This window comes from Triturus cristatus, chromosome 4_1, assembly GCF_964204655.1.
Source record: "Triturus cristatus chromosome 4_1, aTriCri1.1, whole genome shotgun sequence".
Classification (NCBI taxonomy): domain Eukaryota; kingdom Metazoa; phylum Chordata; class Amphibia; order Caudata; family Salamandridae; genus Triturus; species Triturus cristatus.
The window spans coordinates 1,020,632,816-1,020,644,933 of record NC_140585.1 but is presented as its reverse complement, the minus strand read 5'-3'; positions in this window follow the sequence as shown (position 1 = coordinate 1,020,644,933).

Sequence of the window (12,118 nt, the reverse complement as noted above, 5' to 3'; positions counted from 1 at the left end):
CTTTAATCGCTTTTTTCCTCGTTTTTCGGAAGAGTTGGTGGTGGGCGTTGGTGGCGGCTCTGAAGTTGTTGAAGGCTTCTGTGGATTTGGTGTTCCTCCAGGCCTTTTCGAGGCGTCGGCAAGTGCGTCTGGACTCTCGAAGTTTTGTGGTAAACCATCTGGCTTTCTTGGCGTGGGTGTTTTTCTTGAGGGGGGCTATGGTGTTGACGCTGTCGGAGATCCATCTGTGCAGGGTTCAGGCTGCGGTGATGGGGTCATCGTTTTCTGTGATGGTTGGGGTGGAGTTGCTGAGTGATGAGGTTAGCTGGTCGTCAGTGATTCTGGTCCAGTTTCTTCGTGGGAGCAGGTGCAGGTGTCTGTGGATGGTGGGTGTTCTGAGGGTGAAGTGGACGCCTTGACGGTCAGTCCATGGAAGTGGTGGTGTGGCTGAAGGTGATGGAGTTACCTGTTGTGAAGAGGGGGTCGAGGGTGTGTCCTGCTGAGTGAGTGGGTTCGGTCACGATCTGGCGGAGTCCAATGTTGTGGAGGTTATCCAGGAGGGATGTGGTGCTGAGTCCAGTTGGTTGTCGAGGTGAAAGTTGAGGTCTCCCAGTAGGGTGTAGTTGGTGGACGTGATGGCATACGGGGTGATGATGTCTGTGATGGAGTTGGCGAAAAGTCCGCGGGGTCCAGGTGGTCGGTTGATGAGGGTTCCTCAGAGCTTTGTGGTAGGGCTGGCCAGTATCTTGCAGTGAAGGTGTTCCATCAAGTCTGTGGGCTCGTCAGGGAGTGTGCGCAGGCGGAGGTTGGATTTGTGGACGATGGCGATTCCTCCTCCTGGGCGGGTGGGGCGGTCCTTCCTGGAGATTTGTATCCTTGGGGAATGGCGATGGCGATGTCCGGTCCTGAGGTGGTGTTGGTCCATGTTTCGGTGAAGAACGCTACATCTGGGGTGGTGCTGTTGAGGAGGTCCCAGATTTCGGTGGCGTGTTTGTGGAGGGATAGGACGTTGAGGAGGATGCATTGCAGGGTCTTTGGTTGGGTTGTGGTCTTGCAGGGGGGTTGCACCGGGTCCGTGGTTTTGGCGGTGCTGCAGGTGTGCCGGCAGCGGTGACAGCTGAAGGGTCCGTGGATGTCGGCTGGTGATGCTAGCTTGCAGTTGTTGATGATGTGTTCTGGGTTGAGAACGTGGAGTGCCGCTGGGTCATAGCATTGGTGTTGAGGAGGTCCAGGGTTTCTGGCGCTGGTTGCGATCGGGTCGCGGGCAGGCGCAGACGGGTACTGTGGTTTTTTCTGAAGCCGGATTGGGAGTCATCGAGGATGGGGTGCTCTTCGATGAATGTGACGAGTTGGCTGTTGATGGCTTTCTCGATGACTTTCGCTGGGAACGGGAGCAGGGAGATGAGTCTGTAGTTTCTGAGGTCGGTGGGGTCCGCAGAGGGTTTCTTCAGGAGGGGGTTGACCTCGGCGTGTTTCCAGTTGTCGGGGAACGTGGTGGTTGCCAGGGAGCGGTTGATGGTGTGGCAGAGCATAGGTGCAATGGTGTCGGCAGCTCTGTTGAAAATGTGGTGGGGGCAGGGGTCCGTGGGGGCCCTGGAGTGGATTGACTTCATCGTCTTCAGTGTGTCTTCGGTGGTGAGGGCTGTCCAGTTGTCGATCGCTGGCTTCAGGGTGTTGGGGGTGGTTGGGTAGGGTTCAGTGTGTTGGTTGTCTTCGTCGAAGTTGTCGTAGATACTCTTGATTGTGTGGTGGAAAAAGGTGCTGAGTTTGTCGCAGAGGTCTTGTGAGGGAGGGATGTCGGTGGACTCGCTGGTGGGTTGGGCAAACTCCTTGATGATGTTGAAGAGTTCTTTGCTGTTGTGTGAGTGAGTGGAGATTCTGTCTTTAATCGCTTTTTTCCTCGTTTTTCTGAAGAGTTGGTGGTGGACGTTGGTGGCAGCTCTGAAGTTGTTGTAGGCTTCTGTGGATTTGGTGTGCCTCCAGGCCTTTTCGAGGTGTCGGCAAGTGTGTCTGGACTCTCGAAGTTTGGTGGTAAACCATCTGGCTTTCTTGGCTTGGGTGTTTTTCTTGAGGGGGGCTATGGTGTTGGCGCTGTCGGAGATCCATCTGTGGGGTCATCGTTTTCCGTGATGGTTGGGGTGGAGTTGCTGAGTGATGAGGTTAGCTGGTCGTCAGTGATTCTGGTCCAGTTTCTTCGTGGGAGCAGGTGCAGGTGTCTGTGGATGGTGGGTGTTCTGAGGGTGAAGTGGACGCCTTGACGGTCAGTCCATGGGAGTGGTGGTGTGGCTGAAGGTGATGGAGTTACCTGTTGTGAAGAGGGGGTCGAGGGTGTGTCCTGCTGAGTGAGTGGGTTCGGTCACGATCTGGCGAAGTCCAATGTTGTGGAGGTTATCCAGGAGGGATGTGGTGCTGAGTCCAGTTGGTTGTCGAGGTGAAAGTTGAGGTCTCCCAGTAGGGTGTAGTTGGTGGACGCGATGGCATACGGGGAGATGATGTCTGTGATGGAGTTGGCGAAAAGTCCGCGGGGTCCAGGTGGTCGGTTGATGAGGGTTCCTCAGAGGTTGGTGGTAGGGCTGGCCAGTATCTTGCAGTGAAGGTGTTCCATCAAGTCTGTGGGCTCGTCAGGGAGTGTGCGCAGGCGGAGGTTGGATTTGTGGACAATGGCGATTCCTCCTCCTGGGCGGGTGGGGCGGTCCTTCCTGGAGATTTGTATCCTTGGGGAATGGCGATGGTGATGTCCGGTCCTGAGGTGGTGTTGGTCCATGTTTCGGTGAAGAACGCTACATCTGGGGTGGTGCTGTTGAGGAGGTCCCAGATTTCGGTGGCGTGTTTGTGGAGGGATAGGACGTTGAGGAGGATGCATTGCAGGGTCTTTGGTTGGGTTGTGGTCTTGCAGGGGGGTTGCACCGGGTCCGTGGTTTTGGCGGTGCTGCAGGTGTGTCGGCAGCGGTGACAGCTGAAGGGTCCGTGGGTGTCGGCTGGTGATGCTAGCTTGCAGTTGTTGATGATGTGTCCTGGGTTGAGAACGTGGAGTGCCGCTGGGTCATAGCATTGGTGTTGAGGAGGTCCAGGGTTCCTGGCGCTAGTTGCGGTCTGGTCACGGACAGGCGCAGACGGGCTTGCCTTTGGTGCACCTTCGGCGCGCCATCGGCCGCCATTAAGTAGGGGTCGGAGAGGGCTGGACAGCCGGGAGGTGGGAGCGGGGAGGGGAGCTGGGTTGGGCCGGTCGCGTTGGTCGTGCTGGGGGGGAGGAGTCGCGGGGGCAGCAGCAGCAGGGAAAAACAGGCAGAAATGACAAAAAGAGAGGAAAGAGTGAAAATGAGGCAGTGAAAGGTGCAAGAAAAGTGGGGCAAAAAGACACAGAAGGAGAGTGAAAGGGGGAAATTGTCAAAGTCTATTCTCATGTGCTCCATGAGTGGATTAAGGTTGTCTTCTACCATGTGCTCCAAGCCCCTATTGACATAAATGCCCAGGTATTTGAGGCGAGCAGCTTTCCATTGAAACTGGAACCCGGCAATGGCAGCACAGGTGGCTACACTTGAGAGCGGGAGGGCCTCGCTCTTACCACTAACCATAACCAGATATGGCAGTGAATGCCTCAATGATATCCAAAACCACTGGGATGAAAGAGGTCAGGGCCGAGAGAGTAAGCAGAATATCATCTGCATACAAGTATAGTGTTGAGGGTCCTTAGGAGGTGGAAATGCCCACGATCCGATCCAACTGTCCTAATACTGCTGCGAAGGGCTCGATGGCGAGGCGGAATAGGAGAGGAGAGAGAGGACAGCACTGGAATGTTCCCCAACAAAACAGGAAGGGGTCAGAGAGGAAGGCACTACAATTTACCTGTGCTGTCATATAGCCAGCGCACCTTGGAGATGAAGTCCGCACCAAGGCCAACGTTCTGGAGCACAGTGAACAGGTAGTCCCACTCTATCCTATCGAAGGCCTTCTCTGCTTCCAACAACAGAGCCAAGGCCTCCTCCGGCAGGTTTGGCGCCATCCACACCGCATGAGCAAGGGTACTCAGGTGGTTGCGAGACAAGTGGCCTGGGACGAACCCCACTTGAGAGTGGTGGACGAGGAAGGGGAGAACCTTCTTGAGGCACCTAGCCAGGATACTGGCCAGAATTTTAACAACTCAGTTGAGGAAAGAAATGGGACAGTAACTACCACAGAGGAGTAGGCCTTTCCTCAGTTTGGGAAGAACTGAGATCAGGGCCCTGTTTGAGAGGAGACCCAGAGAGCCCACTCAATCAGCTTCAGCAAAGGCCATGTGGAGGAGATTGACCACCTCAGTCTTGGTCCACCTGTAAAATTAAGTGGGAAAGCTGTCTTCCCAGGGGCCTTGTGGTAGGGCAGGTTGGTGATGGCCTGGGCGATCTCCTCCTTGGTAATTGCTCCCCGGAGCATCTATCATCCCTCTTCCATGAGACAAGGGAGGAGGACACTGTCCAGGAAGGCGGTGACCTGCGCTGCCTCCAGAGTCACCTCATGGGAGTACAGAACCTTGTTGTAAGAGGCAAATGTGTCTGCTATTTCCTGAGGCTTGGTGGGCAAAATCCCGGAACTAACACAATTGCGGGTATAGCCATGCCGGCCTCTCTTTGCCGCAGCTGAGATATAAGGATTCTGCCCGCTTTCTCCCCTGTTCGTAATGTCGGTGCCTCAGCTTTTGGAGCACACATTCGGCCCTGGAGATGAAGAGTGTGTTGAGGTCCATGTGTGCCTTTTCCAGGCTGCGCTTAGTAGTACCCGAGGGATGGGCCGTATAGGACGGCATGATGCAGGCTATGTCCTCTTCCAAGGCCGTCTGCCACTCCACCTGTTGCCTGTTGGACAGGGCTGCATCCCTCATCAGCTGACCCATGATAGTGATGCTATAATTTTTTATTTATTAATTTTGTGTCAAAATCAAGCAGATTGGTGATAGTCAGATATGAACTGACTGCACAAAATACATTGACTTGTGAACATTAGGAGAAGGCAATACTGTCTAGTTTCTTTAAAGGAATCAGGATACAAGAAGGTTGAGAGGCTTTATTTGCCATATTTGTAACAAAGGATAACTATTTTAACCTGTGCAAGACATTTCAAATGTAGGTTCAAGTAAAACAAGCATTCTCATCAACGCAAATGACAGTCAACTCTTAATTCTCTGGGTCTCAGCTGTTCTCAAGTAACCGATGTTTCACAAAAAGAGAAGCCTCTCTGCAACTCTACCATACAACATGAGGCCGAGCGTAAATCAGAAAAATATTACACCTGTAAACTATACTTTGTGGACAAGGTGTCTAAAACTACTATGTGACTTTCTTTGACGTAATTGCATGACTAGGAAGTGGAACATTGTGCTATGCTGTCATGAAGTGATCAGGAATGCCTTAAATGGACTTAGTATTTAAGGTACACAACACCCTCCCCTTACCCACCCAAGCCTTACCTCTGCAATCGAAACAACAGCCAACTCTGCCCCTGACCCACTGATTGTACTTTACTACTTTCAGATGTTTATTTTTTTTGCAATTTTATATTGCTCAAACTCCACTCAAAGTTATCCGAGTGCTTTAAATGAACAATAGTTACATTACACAAGGGCACATACATTTTTTTCCAGACTCTGGTAGATACATTGATTTGTCGGGAATCAAAGGATGTTGAGTCGATGCCGAGACAGTAACCAATGTTAAAGTGAGCAACAAACGTTTCAGGGCATTATGTATCACACTCAGAGACACTGAAATAATGACAGTGGCAGGGATAACATACAAGCACTAACGACCGCTTTATGATCAGCATAGGGTGGGATCATAAATTCATGATGGCATGCACATTGCCACTTACTTGTGCTGGGTAAATGTTCCGTGACAGGGTGAACCTTGAGGGCAGGCTGGTGTGGCAAAGGCTGGGAATTCGAAACAGCTGTTCAACAATATAGTAGCATATTATTGTGAATGATTCACCTTATTATATTGGCAATATATTTTTCTGGTTACAGCAGCAGTTACTGTCAGACAGACACTCTCCTCTTGCCACACACTCTTGAAGATGGGCGCGACTGTGTCCATCGGATGGGACCCCTGTCAGATCTCTAACGACAATCCTGGGGCAGTGGTGTACTAAAAGGCGCCACCTGATGCCACTGTGCAGTAGCTGGAGTGATGAGTGGCAAGAAAAAATAAAGCTGCCGCAGCCTACCCGCTGCCAGTGTTGGTGTGTCTCTGGCCAAATAGACCCTATGTGGTCAAAACGGGGCAGGTGTCTTGCTGGAGAAACAATAGCAGGCAAAGAGCCACCCTGGGAAAGAGGTGTGGCGCAGCGGCCAGGGTGTCTGACTCCTGACCACGGGGTTAGCGGTTCATTCCCCAAGGCTGGCGGCAGGTTAGCCCAGCACCATGTGACTCTGGGCAATAGCTCGCTTAATCTTCCCAACGGCCCCCAGAGCCTTGACACCCTCAGGCAATTGTGCGCTTTAAAAATACTGGATTTCATTTCACCCCGAACCAATCTGGGCTGATGAGGGCACACACTGTCTGGAGGGTCGGACATTGTTTGTTGTATTTACAAAATACTTTATTGCACGATTCACCTGCGATGGGACTGCACTTCACTAGAACAGAGTTACTCAAATGGACTGTAAGTCGTGTCTGTCTTTATTTAATCAAAACTGATCAGCCACGCATGCGACAGCGCGGTCACTAATGCTGTGCAGCCTTTGCTCCTAGAGCACCTCAGAAGGTCAGGGAACGCTATAAATTGTGCATGGCTGCCCTTTGGAAGACACCTAATACGATTCCTAAGATGGCTGCCAGCACTTCCAGGTCAAAGTGCTGGCAGCCAATCAGATAGGCTCCACCCGGATATCTATATTTCTTTTGTCTTAAATTACTCAAAGGATTTACACCAAATTACAGAAAGGGTTCCTTCTGGACCAAGAGTTTGCTTTCTACTAAATTTGATGTAATTCTGTCCGGTGGTTCGGGCTGTAGTCGTGTCTAAACCTCTACTGGACTTAACATGAGACACGCATATTTTTTTACCAACCCTTTTTCTCAGTTACGCTTAAAAAATCACCCCAAGGCTTTCCATGTGCATCCAAAAACAGGAGGTCACTTTTTTAGGAAGATTTCGTGAAGATTCGTCAAACGGCACCAAAGTTATATGCAAGTCAAAAAAGGATACTAGGTCCTAATAACAACTATCTACTGGGAACTGCCAGTAGATAATATATACCTACTGGCATATAATATATTAATATTACCTACTGGTAGTCGCCAGTAGGTAGTTATAGTTAGGACCATGTTTTCATAGGAAAAGCCTTTTTTGACTTGCCTATAACTGTGGCCCTGGGGACCACCTCCCACCAGAGTCAGTGCCAGCAATGTCCTGGGGTGCCCACCCCGGTACATTGCAGTATACCAGTGCTCCCGCCAAGTATTAGCAAACTCTCTGCTTTCAGCAAGTTATGGTAAAAATGCTCTCGCTTGTTGAAAGCAGAGCAGAGTCAGTTTCCCTGCTCGCTGTGAAGCGAGCAGGGAAACAGACATTGCCTGAGACCCGGCTCCCGGCAGGGACTACGGGCGCCTTCAGGCTCCCCCGCGGTTACCTACATTGGCAGTGGGTGCCTTGGGATTGGACCAGGACACCCAGCCTACAGGCAAGGCCCTGGGCGATGGGCTCCCCAGGGCCAAAATAGGCCTGAGAAGGGGGGTCACGTGGACTCTCTCCCTTTTTTATTTAAATACATTTTTTAAAAAGGGGCAGGCCCCAAGGAATGGGGTCCCTAGGGCTGAAAATGGCCCAGGGGGACTTAGCCCCCTTCCAATTAAAAAAAATAAAATAAAAAAGGGGCAGGCTCCGGGGGATGGGGTCTCCGGGGACAAAAATGGCTCAGGGGGGCGCTTGGTCCCCTTCTGTTTCAATAAAATAAAATTAAAAAAGGGGCCGGCCCCGGGGGATGGGGTCCCCCAGGTCGAAATAAGCCCGGGAGTGGGGCCGCGTGGCCCCCTCTCCCTTTTTTCATAACATGTTTTTTTTTTTAAAGAGGCAGGACCCGGAGAATGGGGTCCTCTGGCCCAAAATGTTCCAGGGAAAGGGTGCCCCACACCCCTTTTTCCTAAAAAACACAGAGAAATAAAATTGGAAAGAAAGATGGCAACTCGCTGGAGGCCGTCTCCCCCTTTCTCCACTCCTCTGAAAACCTGCCTGGTTGGGGGATGAAGTTCACTTAGCTGCTGAGGGTCCTTAGGGGCCAACAAGACCTCCTGTTACCTTCAGTAAGCCGCACACAGTGGTATTACTGAGAGGTCGTCAGAGGCCATGTCCCCTTTCTCCACTACTCTGCCTCTCAGTGCACTGCTGGTGGGGGGATGAGGTCACCTTGCTGAGGTTCTGGACTTTTAAGAGTCCAGAGGTGTCAGGGAAACAACACCCAAAGACCCCTGAGTTCCTCCTGTCTCGGTGCACAAATAAACAGAGACACGGGCTTCTCGATGGTGGCGTCAAAGACCAAGGTTTATTTACTGCAGGGACACAGAAGTCATAGGAACCACACAGAGGCAGAATCTACGAGACTGTTCAAATTGCATTAAGTGGGTTGTTCTTTAAATACACGCAAAATGTCTTTAGGCTACATTACACAAATTTTTCTCATGCCCAACCCGGTATCCCAAACAAACAGTAAATAGACATCAAACAATAATTAATCGTAGGATTTCGGTATTCGATCAGATTCCCTTGACAGTTTTCCATTCTTTGTCCGAACCTCCCCATCATAAAAATCGTAACCTCCCCATTGTAAAAGCCCAGAAGGAGAGGAGCAGCGCCAGGTGCAAAGGATTGAAAAGTAGGATAAGAGGTGTTTATGGATCATAAACGGGCATGGCTACCGTCTTTGGCCTTTCAGTCAGGACAACGGACACGAGAACCAGTACAGCAGGACTGGCCTCAGGCAGGGGAGGCAGCTTGATTCTGCTTAGTCATGTAGCGTCAGCCTTTCTCGGGGCTCGGGCTTACGTGTCCTTAACAAGGTGACTCTGCCGGGGTCATCGCCCGTTCATTGACTATGTGAGGGCAAGAAACAAAATGGATGCCGTAACTAAAATGGATGCCATGACTTTACAACAGAATGCCCTATTTCTCAGTGAATTCATGCTAGTTGCGTAGCGAAAACACTGTTATGCATATAATGGATCATTTGCGGTTCATTGGTACCAAAATCGTGTCAGTACTACGATACCGAATTCACGGGTTCGGATCGCTACAGAACCTCAGACCGTCCTTTTGCCCTTACATAGGCAATAACTCACTCTATGTCGGAATCCATTTCTATGTTCATCAGGTCACTGATATGTTGTTGAAGCATTACTCTATCCCGTGGTGTATCTCTAAAAACAGGTGGTCTTCTTACGCATGTTGAAATGCAGAGGTTACATAAGGCAGGACCACACTGAACAATGAGACAGCACGAAAATAAAAATACTAACGCAACACCAGTGACTATCAGAACCTTCCATCCCCACGCAGACAACAGGCTCCAGAACCATCCCATTAATGACCAGTCACCTTCCTCTACATGAATAGAGTCAGAGATCTTATGTAACTTAGAGATGGCCTTGTACACCGTTGGCGCATTATCTGGGATAAAAACACAGCAACTCGATTGGATCATCTTACACACTCCACCTCGATCTGCAAGTAACACATCAAGAACCATACGGTTCTGTAACGTCATGAGGCGATCCGCTTGAAGCTCAGCTGTCAGGTTACTAAGGGCACCCGCAGTTTCGGTGATAGTGGATTCAACTACCCGTGTTAGTTGACGTAAGTTTCTACTGTTGGCCATAGGCCCCCAGAACGGAAGGAAACCTTTGAAGAAGTCTCCTGCTTCTTGGCCAGTAGTATCTTCCTTACTGAAAACACCTTTCACAACTCTAGTTTTGTGATAGTCCGGTGCAGCAGTGTATGTCGGAGGTAGCAGTTGAGCGATATAACATGAGCCTGAGAAGTCAGCAGGCAGCCATGTGTATGCTCTGTCTTGGCAAACAAAATAGGTACCCTTAGCAGCTAAGAATGCAGGGGAAGACTGTGACGGGAAAACATATGTTTCGATACAGTCACTCTTCCCTAGTCGAGCTTTCGGATTCCTCCCATTTCCTTGCAAACAGACCTGACCTTGGTGGGGTACGACCCAGATCGGAGTCGAGCTTTTACGTTTGTTCTCACCCAGAGTAATGCCATATTCTGTAACATTCCAACCCATGTAAACTCGCAATTCATCCTTGGGAATGAACGGAGTGTTATTGACATCTCTAACCATGTCAGTGATTCCTTTTACCAAGGCTCTATTAGCAGAGTTATACCGAGTGGAACGCGGAGGTCTTGGAGGATAGGTCTCTAGGGCATAAGCGAACATGGTCTGAAATGCCCAGAATGATCCATTATAACTAAAGGGCAGAACCAGATAAGGGATGCCCTTGTCCATGGTATGTGGTATCAAGCCACACACCCAGCAGTTTGTTGTGTTAACCACTAGTTGATGTTGGTGCAAGAGTTGAATGAAAGTGTTATTTATAAACTCAGAGCGTCAAGCTTGCTCGTGGGCAGGAAAAGGATGGAAAGAATGAAGAGAAACAACAGTCGGAGAAACAGGAACATGGGGAGATACTGTAGATGTAACAGGTGTAAAGATCAACTGAATACCAAAAATAATTCCGCCTACCAAAGTTATCAAAACAATTAGAAGTGTCAGAGTACATTGCATTAGAAAACATTTGCTATATAATATGTCATATAGCTTTGTCTTGTGCACATTTATGACATTAACCCGTCGCAGTTCAGGAAGCTCCATCTTCTATAACCGTTCGCAACGGATGGTTTGTACCTGTTAAAAACTTGCCTCTGTTTACCCTGGGAGTTCCCAAGATAGACAGAAGAAACCGACCTTGTGTCTGATTCCCTGCAAATTAAAACAAGGCACACGTTACGACCCTACGGTAACCCAGACGGCAAGGTGAGAGAAACAATAAAAACAAAAAGATAAAAATTTAGAGCAAACTTCCTGACTGAATGGAATGCAGTAAGATCAAAACAGTTTTCAAACAGAAAGGTAATTATGCAATGTCATTAGTTCATAACATGAGAACGTAGATTATATCTGTACTTTCCGGGTCTTGTCTGATCTTGAAATAGCTGGTCTACAGGTGCGGTAAGACTCCACAGGTGGCAAATGTTCACTTTGTACAATACTCGGTCCAGGATTCAAAGGAGCGGTTCCTGCTGAGGTGTCGAAGTTCTGTGTTTCAGTTTGTGGGTGGTCCGTTATGTACTCTGCATCACTGAAAGGGATGTGCCTAGGAACAGGTTCTGTCTCGGATACACCAAATCCCTGTCTAACCCAATTGTCATAGGGGAGTGGGAGAGGGACACGCTTCGTATGGCTAGCGTGCACCCAATTTTTCCTTCCAGCTAGGCGTACAGCAGTTCTTGTTGTGAGGAGTACCTGGAACGGACCCACGAATCTTGGCTGGAGGTTCCGAGTTCGTTCAAAGTTCCGAACTACAACTTGGTCGCCTGGTTTCAACGTGTGGCCTGGACTCTCTGGCAGTTTAGGCAAGGATTCGAATACCTGTTGATGAATAAGGCTTAATTTAGCAGTCAGATCATAAAGATAATCAATCAACATTGGGTATTCAATCTGTTTGAATTCCTTTGGCCTAGGGACTCCCCAAACATTAGCAGGACGACCGAACACAATCTCATATGGGCTAAGCCCTACTCGAGAGTGTACAGTCGCTCTGGTGGACAGTAGAGCTAAAGGCAGTGCGTCTGGCCAAGAGAGACCAGTGGAAGCTTGAATTTTACCAAGTTTCAGCTTCAGGGTGCCATTGTACCCTTCAACCAAACCCGCTGACTGTGGGTGATTCGCACTGTGGAATTTTTGGTTAATACCCAGACCCGCACACACACTCTTCATAACTTTCCCTACAAACTCACTTCCATTGTCCGACCAAACAATCCGTGGCATACCATACCTGGGGAAGTACTCTTTGAGGAGGATTTTGGCAGTGGACATAGCAGTGTTATCCTTCAACGGATATGCCTCAATCCATCTTGAAAAGGCACAGACTACCACTAGGAC